At 49.3% G+C, this 13,006-nt stretch overlaps 1 protein-coding gene across 1 annotated transcript in view; it reads right to left on the bottom strand.

Moving 5' to 3' along the window:
* Nucleotides 1-12,908, bottom strand: part of LOC115481855 (claudin domain-containing protein 1-like) — a 66,268-nt gene extending 53,360 nt beyond the window's left edge. The window contains exon 1 of the mRNA XM_030221313.1: nucleotides 12,886-12,908. The gene's annotated coding sequence lies outside the window, so the exon portion shown is untranslated. The remainder of the gene's footprint in view (nucleotides 1-12,885) is intronic.
* Nucleotides 12,909-13,006: the final 98 nt, after the last annotated feature.

The raw sequence follows: 13,006 nt of genomic DNA, 5'->3' as shown, positions 1-13,006 counted from the left end.
GCTATGATTAATGGAAAGAAAATTATCAGGTATGATACATAATTTTACCTTCCATATCATCATGCTGATCAATCCATAGACTGGTGGGATGTACCGAAGCAGTACTCACCCAGGGCAGGACATAGAAATCCCTGACCGCAACACTGAAGCTCCAAACCGGGCCTCCGCCCGAGCAGCCACAGTCAAGCGGTAATGCCTGGAGAAGGTATGGGCCGATGCCCAAGTTGCCGCCTTGCAAATCTCTTCCAAGGAGACGGACCCGGCCTCTGCCATCGAGGCCGCCTGAGCTCTAGTGGAGTGAGCCTTCAGCTGGATAGGCGGCACCTTCCCCGCGGCCACATAAGCCGCTGCGATGGCTTTCTTGACCCATCTTGCCACTGTAGGCTTAGCAGCCTGCAGACCCTTACGAGGACCTGCAAACAGGACAAGCAGATGATCCAACTTCCGGAAATCATTGGTCACTTCCAAGTATCTGATGATGACTCGTCTCACATCCAGATATTTGAGAGCAGAGTATTCCTCTGGGTAGTCCTCCCTACGAAAGGAAGGGAGACAGAGCTGCTGATTCACATGGAAGCGAGAAACAATCTTGGGCAGGAAGGAAGGCACTGTGCGAATAGGCACTCCTGCCTCAGTGAACTGCAGAAAGGGCTCTCGACATGAGAGTGCCTGGAGCTCGGAAACTCTTCTGGCTGAAGTGATAGCCACCAAAAAGACTGCTTTCAATGTCAGGTCTTTCAGAGATGCCCTTGACAAGGGTTCAAAAGGCGGCTTCTGCAAGGCTCTTAGCACCAGGTTGAGATTCCACGCAGGCACCACTGAGTGCAGAGGAGGGCGCAGGTGATTAACTCCCTTGAGAAAGCGTACCACATCTGGCTGCGAAGCCAGGGAAGCACCCTTCAGGCGGCCCCTGAAGCAAGCCAGAGCCGCTACCTGGACTTTAAGGGAACTGAGCGACAGGCCTTTCTCCAGAGCTTCTTGCAGGAACGCCAACACTGAAGAAATTGGAGCAGTGAAGGGAGAAAGTGAGCCTGCTTCACACCACGCTGCAAAGGTACGCCAAACCCTGGCGTAAGCAGTAGAAGTAGAGCGCTTCCTCGCTCTCAGCATAGTGGCGATGACCTTGTCTGAGAAGCCCTTCTTTCTCAGACGCTGCCGCTCAATAGCCAGGCCGTAAGAGCAAAGGGGGAGGGATCCTCCATCACCACGGGACCCTGATGCAACAGGCCCTGCTCCACTGGCAGCCGCAGAGGATCGTCCACTGAGAGCCTGATCAAGTCCGCATACCAGGGACGTCTGGGCCAGTCCGGACCCACCAGGATTATCCGGCCCGGATGCTTTGCCACCCGGTCTAGCACCCTGCCCAACATGGGCCAGGGCGGGAACACATAGAGAAGCTCCTGTGTCGACCACTGTTGGAGAAGAGCATCTACTCCCAGGGATCGAGGGTCCCGTCCTCTGCTGAAAAAGCGCGGCACTTGGCAATTGGCCGATGACGCCATCAGATCTAGGCTCGGCTGGCCCCAGCGCTTCGTGATGTCCAAGAACGCCTGAGCAGATAGCTGCCACTCTCCGGGAGCTGCCGCCCACTGGCATAGATTCATGGCCTCCTTGGCTAGAGGGGCGCTCTTGGTACCTCCCTGGCGGTTGACATAGGCCACAGCCGTGGCATTGTCCGACAGGACCCGTACTGCCTTCAACGCCAGTACCGGGATGAACTCCAAAATCGCCAACCGAATGGCTTTGAGTTCCAGGAGGTTGATAGACCACTTTGCCTCTGCAGGAGACCAGAGCCCCTGCGCTGTCCTTCCCAAGCAGTGGGCTCCCCAGCCCGACAAAGAGGTGTCCGTCGTGACGACAATCCACTCCGGGGTCACCAGAGGCATTCCTGCAGACAACTTGTCTGTCTGCAGCCACCAGCTCAGCGCCTTGCGCATTGCTGGGTCCAAGGGAAGGCGCACAGCATAATCCTCCGACCCCGGAGTCCAGCGCTGCAGCAGAGCGTGTTGTAGTGGTCTCATATGAGCCCTGGCCCAGGGCACTACTTCCATCGTGGCCGTCATAGAGCCCAACAGCTGCACATAGTCCCAAGCCCGAAGAGGAGAGGCTACTAGGAACTGGTCCACCTGAGCCTGAAGTTTGACAATCCGATTGTCCGGCAGGAACACTCTGCCCACTTGGGTGTCGAATCGAACTCCCAGATACTCCAGGGACTGAGTCGGGCGCAGCTGGCTCTTCTCCCAGTTGATGATCCACCCCAGGGAGCTCAAAAGAGCAATCACCCGGTCCACAGCTTTGCCGCACTCTGCATAAGAGGGGGCTCGGATCAACCAGTCGTCCAGATAAGGATGGACTTGTACTCCTTCCTTTCGCAGGAAGGCCGCGATGACCACCATTACTTTGGAGAAGGTCCGCGGAGCAGTAGCCAACCCCAAAAGGGAGGGCTCTGAACTGGAAGTGTCGGCCCAGGACTGCAAAACTCGGAAAGCGTTGATGAGGAGGCCAGATGGGAATATGCAGGTACGCTTCCTTGAAGTCCAAGGAAGCCAAGAACTCCCCTGCCTTCACTGCCGCTATAACAGAGTGGAGAGTCTCCATGCGAAAGTGCCACACTTTCAAGGCCCGATTGACCCCTTGAGGTCGAGGATAGGCCGGACAGAATCTCCTTTCTTTGGTACCTCAAAGTAAATGGAGTAACGTTCCTTGCCAATCTGACTGGGGCTAGAACTAGGGGCAGGTGGGATAAGGTGGCTGGAACTGGGGGCTGAAAAAAGGGGCAGAGAGAGATAGAGGGGACAGATCCTGGATGGAAGGGGGAGCGAGAGGGAGGCCAGACCCTGGATGGATGGGAGAGGGAGGGCAAATGGTGGATTGAAGGGGCAGAGAGAAAGGGTAGAAAAAGCACTCTGTATTTTGTGCTCATTTTTCTACACTGTTCTATACAGATGGCCAAATTTCAGTGAGGATATCCTGTTTCCTGGTGGGTTCATCTTAACTGCAGGGGCAGACTGACCATTCGGGCAACCAGGCAGTGCCCGAGCGCCCAGAGGCTCTGCCCAGATGCCCGTCGCTCTCTCCACTCCCACCCAATACCCCCTGCCATGGCCACCACTGCTGCTGTTTCAGTAGCGGTTTCAAAAACAGTGAAAAAGATAGCGGGGCTGCAATGTTCCTGCTCACGGCTGCTGGTCCTGCCTTCCTCCAACATAATTTCCTGTTCCGGAGCAGAGCCAGTCATCCACAAGCGGGAACAGTGTGGCCCCGCAATCTTTTCCACTGTTTTTGCCGCCACTGCTGAACAGCAGCAGTGGTGGCCGTGTCAAGGGAGTATTGGTTGGGAGTGGGGAATAGTCTAATGCGGCAGTGGGGGTGGCCAGTAGGGGGGTCCAGACGCTGGATGTAGGAAGAAGAGGAGGGCCAGATGCTGGATGAGAGGGAAAGAGGGGACAGATGTCAGATGGAAAGAGGGAGAGAAGGGACATATGCCAGATGGAAATGTGGAGCAAAGGGACAGACACTGGATGAGGGGAAGAGAGGGGATAGATGCTGGATTGAAGGGGGAGAGAGGATGCAGATGTTGTATGGAACTGGGGAGAGAGAGGGGCCTGAGTGGATGGAAGTGAGGAGAGAGAGGGGCCAGATGCTGGATGAAGGAGGGAGAAAAAGAGGATAGACTCTGGATGGAAATGAGGAGAGAGAAGGGTCAGATGATGGATGGAAAGGGGGAGAGAGAGAGGGGGGCAGACGTTCGATGGAAAAAGGGGGAGAGAGGGAGCAAACGCTGGATGAAAAGGGAGAAAGAGGGGCAGACGTGGGATGGAAAGGGGGAGAGGGGGCATACACTGGATGGAAAGGGGAGAGAGATGGGGGCAGACGCTGGCGAGAGTTAAGAAGAGATCGAGGAAAGAAGAAACAAGAGACTGGGACCAACACAATTAGAAAAAGTAAATGGCCAGACAACAAAGGTAGGAAAATATGAATTTTATTTTTAGTTTATGATAAAGTAGTGTGGTAATTTTAATAAATTTTTGACTAATGTTTGGAGACCCAACCCTCCTTTCTCACATCAGAGATGCAGTATACTGTCCTGGCCTGAGGGAAAGAGTTATTTTGTTTTATTTGTATTTGTTAACCTATAGTATAGTGATTGAAATATGTCAGTTTTTGAAATTTGCATCTGCTGTTGAGACCCACAAGACTACCACAGGAAGTCTCAGCTGCCATTTTGAAAACACGGTGGCGCCGGCGGGCGGGGGAATAGTAGCAGCGCAGTGGACAGGAAAGCAAATGCTCACCCCTGCAGAGGCCACTAGACCACCAGGGCCCTTCAGGTAGGACCGGGATGGCAGGGGTGTCTGCTGCAGCAGTTAAGAGGGACAACAATGAGGCAGCTGGGGGGGGGGGGGGGACATTGGCCAGTGGTCGAGCAGGGGGTTCTGACCACTCTCAGTCAGACCCTACTTAACTATTGTTTTTGTAATCTGCCTTGGGAAACCTGGAGTTATAAAGATTGGAAGCAGTGCTTTTTTTGTGCCAGTATGCGCCAGCACCTTTTTTTCCTAGGCTCACCTACCCGCCCTTAGCTCCCCAGCCCTGCTTTCCTTTCCTGCCACCCGCGACACCCCTTTTACGCCCCCGTCGAGTTCCAACACCCCAGCCCCACCCCCGTGACACGTTTAAATCTTTTATTTTTTTTTACGTGAAGTCGCAGCACCGATGTTAGTGAGAGGACCAGGCTCGCCTCCTCCTGCCTTCCCTTCGTTCCCTCTGTGTCCCGCCCTCGCGGAAACAGGAAACTACATCACAGGAAGGCGGAGGGCTATCATCTCTCGGCGGAGCTGGTGGTCGGGTCGGGGGGGGGGTTTCAGATGGGAGAAGTGAGGTGGGCTCTTTCAGATGGGAGAAGGTGGGGGGGTCTCAGATGGGAGAAGGGATTGAGACTGGGGGTCTCAGAGGGGTGGGGAGGGGAAGTGGGTCTGAGGGAAGATGGGGAGGGGGACCTCAGAGGAGAGAAGGGGGTGGGGAGGGGGTTCTCAGAGGGGAGAAGGGGACTGGGGTTGGGTGGGGGTGTTTAGAGGGGAGAAGGGGGCTGGAACTGGGGTCTTGAGAAGGGGCCATGCAAGAAAATGGGGGCCATGCCTGGGGCTGGTGGGAAAATGGGTCTGGGGCTAAAAAAGGGGTCCCTAATGCAAGGCATGTGGATGAAGGGGGCTGAAAAGGAGGGTAGGTGTGATAAGGGGGCTAGTACTGGAACTGAGGGCTGAAAAGGGGCAGGGGCTGAAACTGTGGGGACTGGGGGCTGAAAAGGGGACAGGGAGAAATGGCTGGGGCTGAAGCTCGGGACTGGTAAGAGAAAAGGGCTGGGGCTGAAACTGCGGACTGGTGGGATAGTGGAGCTGAAACGGGGCTGAAAAGGGAGGGCAGGTGGGAGATGTGGACTGGGGCTAGAACTAGGGGCAGGTGGGATAAGGTGGCTGGAACTGGGGGCTGAAAAAAGGGGCAGAGAGAGATAGAGGGGACAGATCCTGGATGGAAGGGGGAGCGAGAGGGAGGCCAGAACCTGGATGGATGGGAGAGGGAGGGCAAATGGTGGATTGAAGGGGCAGAGAGAAAGGGCAGTGGATGGGAGGGATAGAAAGGGCAGAGTGAATGGAAGGGGGGGATAGAGAGGGCAGACAGGGACAGATGGTGGATGGAAGGGGCAGAGATAGAGGGCAGATGTGCATGGAAGGGGCAGGGAGAGAGGGAAGACACTGGATGGAGGGGACAGCAGAGGGCACACACTGGATGGCAGAGAAAGAAGAAAGACAGTGAAAAGAAGATGAAGAAAGCAGAAACCAAAGACAAACTGTAAATAAAATATATACATAGTAACATAGTAGATGACGGCAGAAAAAGACCTGCATGGTCCATCTAGTCTGCCCAAGATAAACTCATATCTTGAATTTGTACCTGTCTTTTTCAGGGCACAGACCGTGTAAGTCTGCCCAGCAGTATTTCCCGCCTCCCAACCACCAGTCCCGTCTCCCATCACCGGCTCTGGTACAGACCGTATAAGTCTGCCCTCCCCTATCCTAGCCTCCCAACCACCAACCCCTCTTCCCCCCACCTGCTCCGCCACCCAATTTCAGCTAAGCTTCTGAGGATCCATTCCTGCTGCACAGGATTCCTCTATGCATATCCCACGCATGTTTGAATTCCGTTACCGTTTTCATCTCCACCACCTCCCGCGGGAGGGCATTCCAAGCATCCACCACCCTCTCCGTGAAAAAATACTTCCTGACATCTTTTTTGAGTCTGCCCCCCTTCAATCTCATTTCATGTCCTCTCGTTCTACCGCCTTCCCATCTCCGGAAAAGATTTTTTTGTGGATTAATACCTTTCAAGTATTTGAACGTCTGTATCATATCACCCCTGTTCCTCCTTTCCTCCAGGGTATACATGTTCAGGTCAGCAAGTCTTTGGTCATACATCTTGGAACGCAAATCCCATACCATTCTCGTAGCTTTTCTTTGCACCGCTTCCATTTTTTTTTTTTTTTTTTTTATTTATTAAATTTCAAAATTTTTTACACGTAAAACATGTAATTGGAAATACATTGTATACCTTGATCCTTAATCTAAACAATACATTAATAATAATTTGCAAATACACAAATTCACCAAATAAGAGCAGGTTATACAATTAATTAGACCACAACTATAGCTTTCAGGGGAGCGTGAGTTAGATTATAGGAGATCTTTAAAGGAAAAAGAAAATATCGTTTATGGCCTGGCCTATCTTAGCCTTGCTACTATTGATAATCTGGTAACATCAATTATTCTGCAGGTGTTATGGCTAGTTTTTTCATCGCTAAGAATGCTTTAAGATGTTCCGGTTCAAAAAATATATATTTTACTCCCATATATTTAACCAAACATTTACATGGGTAAGCAAGTAAATATGTTGCCCCCAGAGCTCGGGTCTCTTCTCTATATGAAAGAAATAACTTTCTCCTATCTTGTGTTGTCTTACAAACATCCGGGTATATCCACAATCTTTGACCACAAAAAATTTTTAAAGCATTTTTAAAATATAACTTCAACACAGCATTCAAATCCTGTTCAAAAACAAAAGATAACAGAAGAGTCCTGCGCTGTTCAATTTCAGATAAAGATGAGTCTAATATTACTGAAATATCCAATTGTGCTTGAGGATCCAAGATTATATTCCCCATTTCAGTTATTTTACCCTTGTCTCCAGATTCAGCTTGTTGAGGAATTGGAAGGTAATATATCCTATTTAAAGGAGGAATAGCTGAATCTGGATATAACAAGATTTCTTTTAAGTATTTCTTAAACATTTCAGTAGGGCTCAGTTCTTTAATCCAGGGGAAATTCAATATTCTGAGATTCAATCTTCTATTAAAGTTCTCGAACTGTTCAATTTTCTTGTGAATTACCATTTTGTCTACTACTAAAGATTCAGTCACTGATTTTAAAGATTTAACTTCCTGTTGAAGTGCTTCAGTTTGTAAGAACGATTCCAGCTTAGTTTTTTCAAGGGAATGAGTTAAAGAGTCAATTTTACTTACTAACAGAGAAGTCTCTCGAGCAGATTTTGTTACCGTCTGGGTTAAACCTTGCAGTGTCTTCCATATCATCTGCAGATTTATCTCCGCTGGAGGATTCCCCTCCAAAGAAATATCCTCAGCGTTCGGGGGGGAGTTAGCGCCTTCTGAGGTTTGGTCCAACACGCCTTCCGTAGTGGCTTCATCCTCCTCCCTCCGCCCCGAGATCGCTGGCGGCGGAGGTCGATTATCTGGCGGCGAAAGAGAGATTTCCAGTGCTGAGGGAGATATGGCTCCTCCAATAGCTCCCAAATCAGCTTCGCTCGCCTTTCCTAAGATAGGCGTCGTGAATCGGTCCAGTGTTTGTTGGGACGGGGAGGAAGTTCGGGCCGCTGGCGTCAGGCCCCTAACTACCTTGACTAGCCCCTTCCTTTTAGTATGAGGCATTTCGAAGAAAAACACAGGAATTAGGCTCCCAGCAAATCTACCGTGAGCGATCCACAAACGCTCCAGCCGCCATCTTGACACGCCCCCTTTCCGGCTCTCCCGCTTCCATTTTTTTTTTTATCCTTCGCAAGGTACGGCCTCCAAAACTGAACACAATACTCCAGGTGGGGCCTCACCAACGACTTGTACAGGGGCATCAACACTTCCTTTCTTCTGTTGATCACACCTCTCTCTATACAGCCTAGCAACCTTCTCGCTACGGCCACCGCCTTGTCACACTGTTTCGTCGCCTTCAGATTCTCGGATACTATCACCCCAAGATCCCTCTCCCCCTCAGTACCTATCAGACTCTCACCGCCTAACACATACGTCTCTCGTGGGTTTCTACTCCCTAAATGCATCACTTTGCATTTCTTCTATATTATTTTATTTTTTTTGCTTTAGGATAAAGTAGTGTTGTAGCTGTGTTAATAAATGTTTATAATAGAACATGTAAATAAGGTAATCATTTTATTGGACTAATTTTAATAAATTTTGACTAACTTTCGGAGAACAAAACCCCCTTCCTCAGGTCAGGATAGGATACTGTAACAGCACTGTATTGACCTGAGGAAGAACGTTTTAACCTCTGACAGCTAAATGTATTAGTCCAATAAAATGGTATTTTATTTTGTATGGGAAAATTAGGTTCTTACCGTGATAATTTTCTTTCCTTTAGTCATAGCAGATGCGGCCATTACAGATGGGTTGTGTCCATCAACCAGCAGAGGGAGATAGAGAGCACACTTTTTTCAGTGCCTCATACCAGCTTGCTCCACTGCCTTTCTTCAGTATTTGAAGCTTCCAAAGCAGTATGGCAAACCGCAATGGGAATAACATAAGCTTTCCTCACAGCGAACGATGGCCCTACAACAAAGGGCATTAACTCAGAATGGAGGGAATGAAACATCCTCCCGGAGGGCATAAACTCATCCTCCACTGAGACATAACTGGAGGGAATAAACTCATCCTCCAAAACATGAAACTGGAGGGAATTAAGTCATCCTCCTTTAATTGAACAAGAATCCTGAAGACTGTTTTCAGACTTTCTCCCAAGGCCGGAATCTCCAGGAAACATGAACAGAACCTGAAATAGATTTACAGCAGATAGCATCAGACAGGGAGGGATCATGGCTGCATCTGCTATGACTAAAGGAAAGAAAATTATCACGGTAAGAACCTAATTTTCCCTTCCTTGTCATCAAGCAGATGCAGCCATTACAGATGGGATGTATCAAAGCAATCCCTAGATAGGGTGGGAACAAGCCACACCACGCACCAGCACTTGCGCTCCAAAATGTGCGTCCCTCCTGGCAGCCACATCCAGCCTGTAATGTCGGGCAAAAGAGAGCTTAGAAGCCCATGTTGCTGCACTACAAATCTCTTGAAGAGAGAGTGCTCCAGTTTCAGCCCAAGAAGAGGAAATTCCTCTAGTGGAATGCGCCTTAAAGGCATCAGGCAGAGGCCAGCCGGCAAGCAAATAAGCTGAAAAGATAGATTCTTTAAGCCAGCGGGCAATAGTGGCTTTAGACGCTGGAGACCCTCTGTGAGGACCTGATAGCAAAACAAACAGATGATCAGAGGTCCTGAAAGAGTTAGTAACTCGCAGATACTGCAGCAGAGTCCTGCGCACGTCCAACAGGTGCAATTGCCCAAAAGATTCTGGAAACTCCTCCTCGACAATGGAGGGCAAGAAAATAGGTTGGTTTAGGTGAAACGCTGAAACCACCTTAGGCAAGAAGGAAGGCATGGTCCGAACCGTAACCCCAGACTCTGAAAACTGCAGAAAAGGGTCTCTACAGGACAGCACCTGGAGCTCTGACACCCGTCTCGCCGAAGTAATGGCCACTAACAAGACGGCCTTCAGTGTCAAATCTTTCTCTGAAGCACGCCGAAGCGGTTCAAAGGGAGCACTCTGAAGGGCCTTCAGCACTAGCCCCAGGTTCCAAGCTGGACAAGGTGCACGCACAGGAGGACGGAGCCGAAGCACCCCTCTAAGAAACCGTGCCACATCCGGATGAGCCGAAGCACCCCTCTAAGAAACCGTGCCACATCCGGATGAGCAGCTAAAGACACACCTTCAACCTTGCCACACAGGGAGGCCAATGCTGTCACTTGCACCCGCAGGGACCAAATTGGACCAATAGAAGCCCCGGAAAAGCTTCTATTGGACCGAATTGGACCAATAGAAGCCCCGGAAAAAAACGCTGAACTTGCACAGCGGCGACGGGAAAACCACCCAAAAAAAACCGCATCCCGCGGCCGGCGAAATTTTCCCGCCGCCGCTGGCGAAAACCCGCCCAATTGGGTGGTAAAACCGCCCACCTGGCAACTTTGCTGCTAGGAGAGATAGAGAATACTGAAGAGAGGCAGTGAAGCAAGCTGGTATGAGGCACTGAAAAAAGTGTGCTCTCTATCCCCCTCTGCTGGTTGATGGACACAACCCATCTGTAATGGCTGCATCTGCTTGATGACAAGGAAATTTGTTTTATTTCTATTTGTTAATTTGTAAAGTGGTGATTGGTATTCGTTAGTTTTTTCAAATTTACATCTGCTGTCTTTATATTTTGCACAGTACTAGGGGATATTTTCTGTTTCTGTGGTGTTGCATTGTAGCAGAGTCTGGCATCTTGGGGGTTCAGTTTAATTTTTGTCTAAATAGAAAGTTTATGATTACTTATTCTATAGTGGATTAGGGTGTATCTGTGTTTGTGAAAAAGACATGGCTTTCAGTTGGCATTGACTGTGCAGGATCAACGATCTGTACTGTCTGGTTTCAACAATAGGTGAATTGATGTTCTAGTGCTCACTGTAGTGTTTAAGATGCTTTCCTTTTCCTTGTGTGACTCGTAGAAATGACTGCTTATGGTATGCTAGAATTGCTCTATAGGTCCTGAGTGTTTTGTATTCTCAGTATGCCTAGTACTGGATTTTGGAGGGGGATGTTAAAAAATGACCAGCCCCGCATGTCAACTGTCCTAGGTACGCCACTGGACAGAGGATGTAGATGCACATGGATGGAGTGGAGGGGGAGAGGAGAAATGCTGGACATGGATGGAAGAGAGGGAAGAGAGAAGAAGTGAAATGAACATGGATGGAGGGGAGGAGAGAGGATAAATGCTGGACATAGATGGAGGGGGTGAGGAAAAATGCTGGATGTGATGGAGAGAGGAAGGAGATGCATACTGACAAGGTGAGGGAAAGGGAAAAGAGGAGAAAATCTGCACATGGATGATAGGCAAAAGCTGGATCCACTCTATACCTCCTCCAGTCAAGTCTGCAGACGACCCAGCTTTTACCTATGGATGTAGGGCAAGAAATGCAAGAGGAAAGTAAAGAAATAAATGGAAAGGAAGCCCTGGAAACGGAGTTAAGGGATCAGATAAAGAGTCTCAGAATCAGAGACTGTGACCAACATGTTCAGAAAAACAGTCACCAGAGAACAAAGGTACAAAAAATCATTTTATTTTAATTTTAGTGTTTGGAAGATGTCCAATTTGAAAATTTACATCTGCTGTCTTATTTTGCACTGGGTATACTAGAGTTGTAACATAGTAGTAACATACATAGTAAATGACGGCAGAAAAAGACCTGCACGGTCCATCCAGTCTGCCCAAAAAGACAACTCATGTGTGCTACTTTTTGTGTATACCCTACTTTGATTTGTACCTATGCTCTTTAGGGCACAGACCATATAAGTCTGCCCAGCACTATCCCCGCCTCCCAACCACCAGCCCCGCCTCCCAACCACCGGCTCTGGCACAGACCATATAAGTCTGCCCAGCACTATCCCCGCCTCCCACCACCGGCTCTGGCACAAACCATATAAGTCTGCCCAGCACTATCCCTGCCTCCCAACCTCCAGTCCCACCTCCCACCACTGGCTCTGGCACAGACCGTATAAGTCTGCCCCGCACTATCCCTGCCTCCCAACCTCCAGCCCCGCCTCCCACTACCAGCTCTGCTATCCAATCTCGGTTAAGCTTATAGAAATTATTTATAATGAAAAAAAAATCACAAGTTATTTTTTGCTCCTATACTAGTATAGTATTTTTAATGATACTGCTTATATGCACCATGGCTGAAATAAGGGGTGTGGCTATCATGGGGGCGGAGCCCGGAGTTGCCAGATGGGCTGGTTTCCCACCCAATTGGGCTGGTTTTTAAGCCAGGATGTGGGAAATTATCGAAGGTTGCGGGCTGCGGGAAATTGGGTTTCTTTTTCACTGCAGCTGTGCAGGGTGTGGGCTCTTTTTTCGGGGCTTCTATTGGTCTAATTTGGTCCAATAGAAGCTTTTCCGGGGCTTCTATTGGTCCAATTTGGTCCAATAGAAGCTTTTCCAGGGCGGGGTTGACATCAGGGGCGGGGTTTATGACGCCAGAGGTGTCGTTGGGGGAGGGGAAATGACATCAGAGCTGATGTCAGGGGGCGGGGTCGGTGACAGAGGCGGGGTCAATGACATTGGAGGCGGGGTCGATGAAGTTGGGCTGGTTTAAGGCTGATTTTGGGCGGGGAAAATTTTTCCCATCTGGCAACCTTGGAGCCATAGATGGTGACCCCCCTCCATAATGAGTACCAGTACCTTTTTTCCTACAAAAAAAGCACTGATTGGAAGTACTACTACTTATCATTTCTATAAAATTAATTTCCTTTCATTGGGGCACATGGAATCACATCTTCATCTGTTTTGTAGCTTACATTTTAGATACACAAATAGATTATTCTGTTTTGAACGACAGAAAGTATTGATTTACTACTACTACTATTTAGCATTTTTATAACGCTAGTTCTAACCGTATGCTCCACAAGCCTTTACAAATATGTGAGATCGAATAAAAATGCTACTAACCATAAAGAACGACACGTGAATAGAGCCGTTCAAAGTTTTGCTTGTTTTGTTTGAGTGAATGAGGATGACGGCTGCGCGGAGGAGAGGGAAAGGGAGACGATTCATTCAACTTTTTAACGTC

Source organism: Microcaecilia unicolor, chromosome 1, assembly GCF_901765095.1.
Source record: "Microcaecilia unicolor chromosome 1, aMicUni1.1, whole genome shotgun sequence".
In the NCBI taxonomy this organism is placed as follows: domain Eukaryota; kingdom Metazoa; phylum Chordata; class Amphibia; order Gymnophiona; family Siphonopidae; genus Microcaecilia; species Microcaecilia unicolor.
This window is presented reverse-complemented; position numbering and strand designations above follow the sequence as displayed.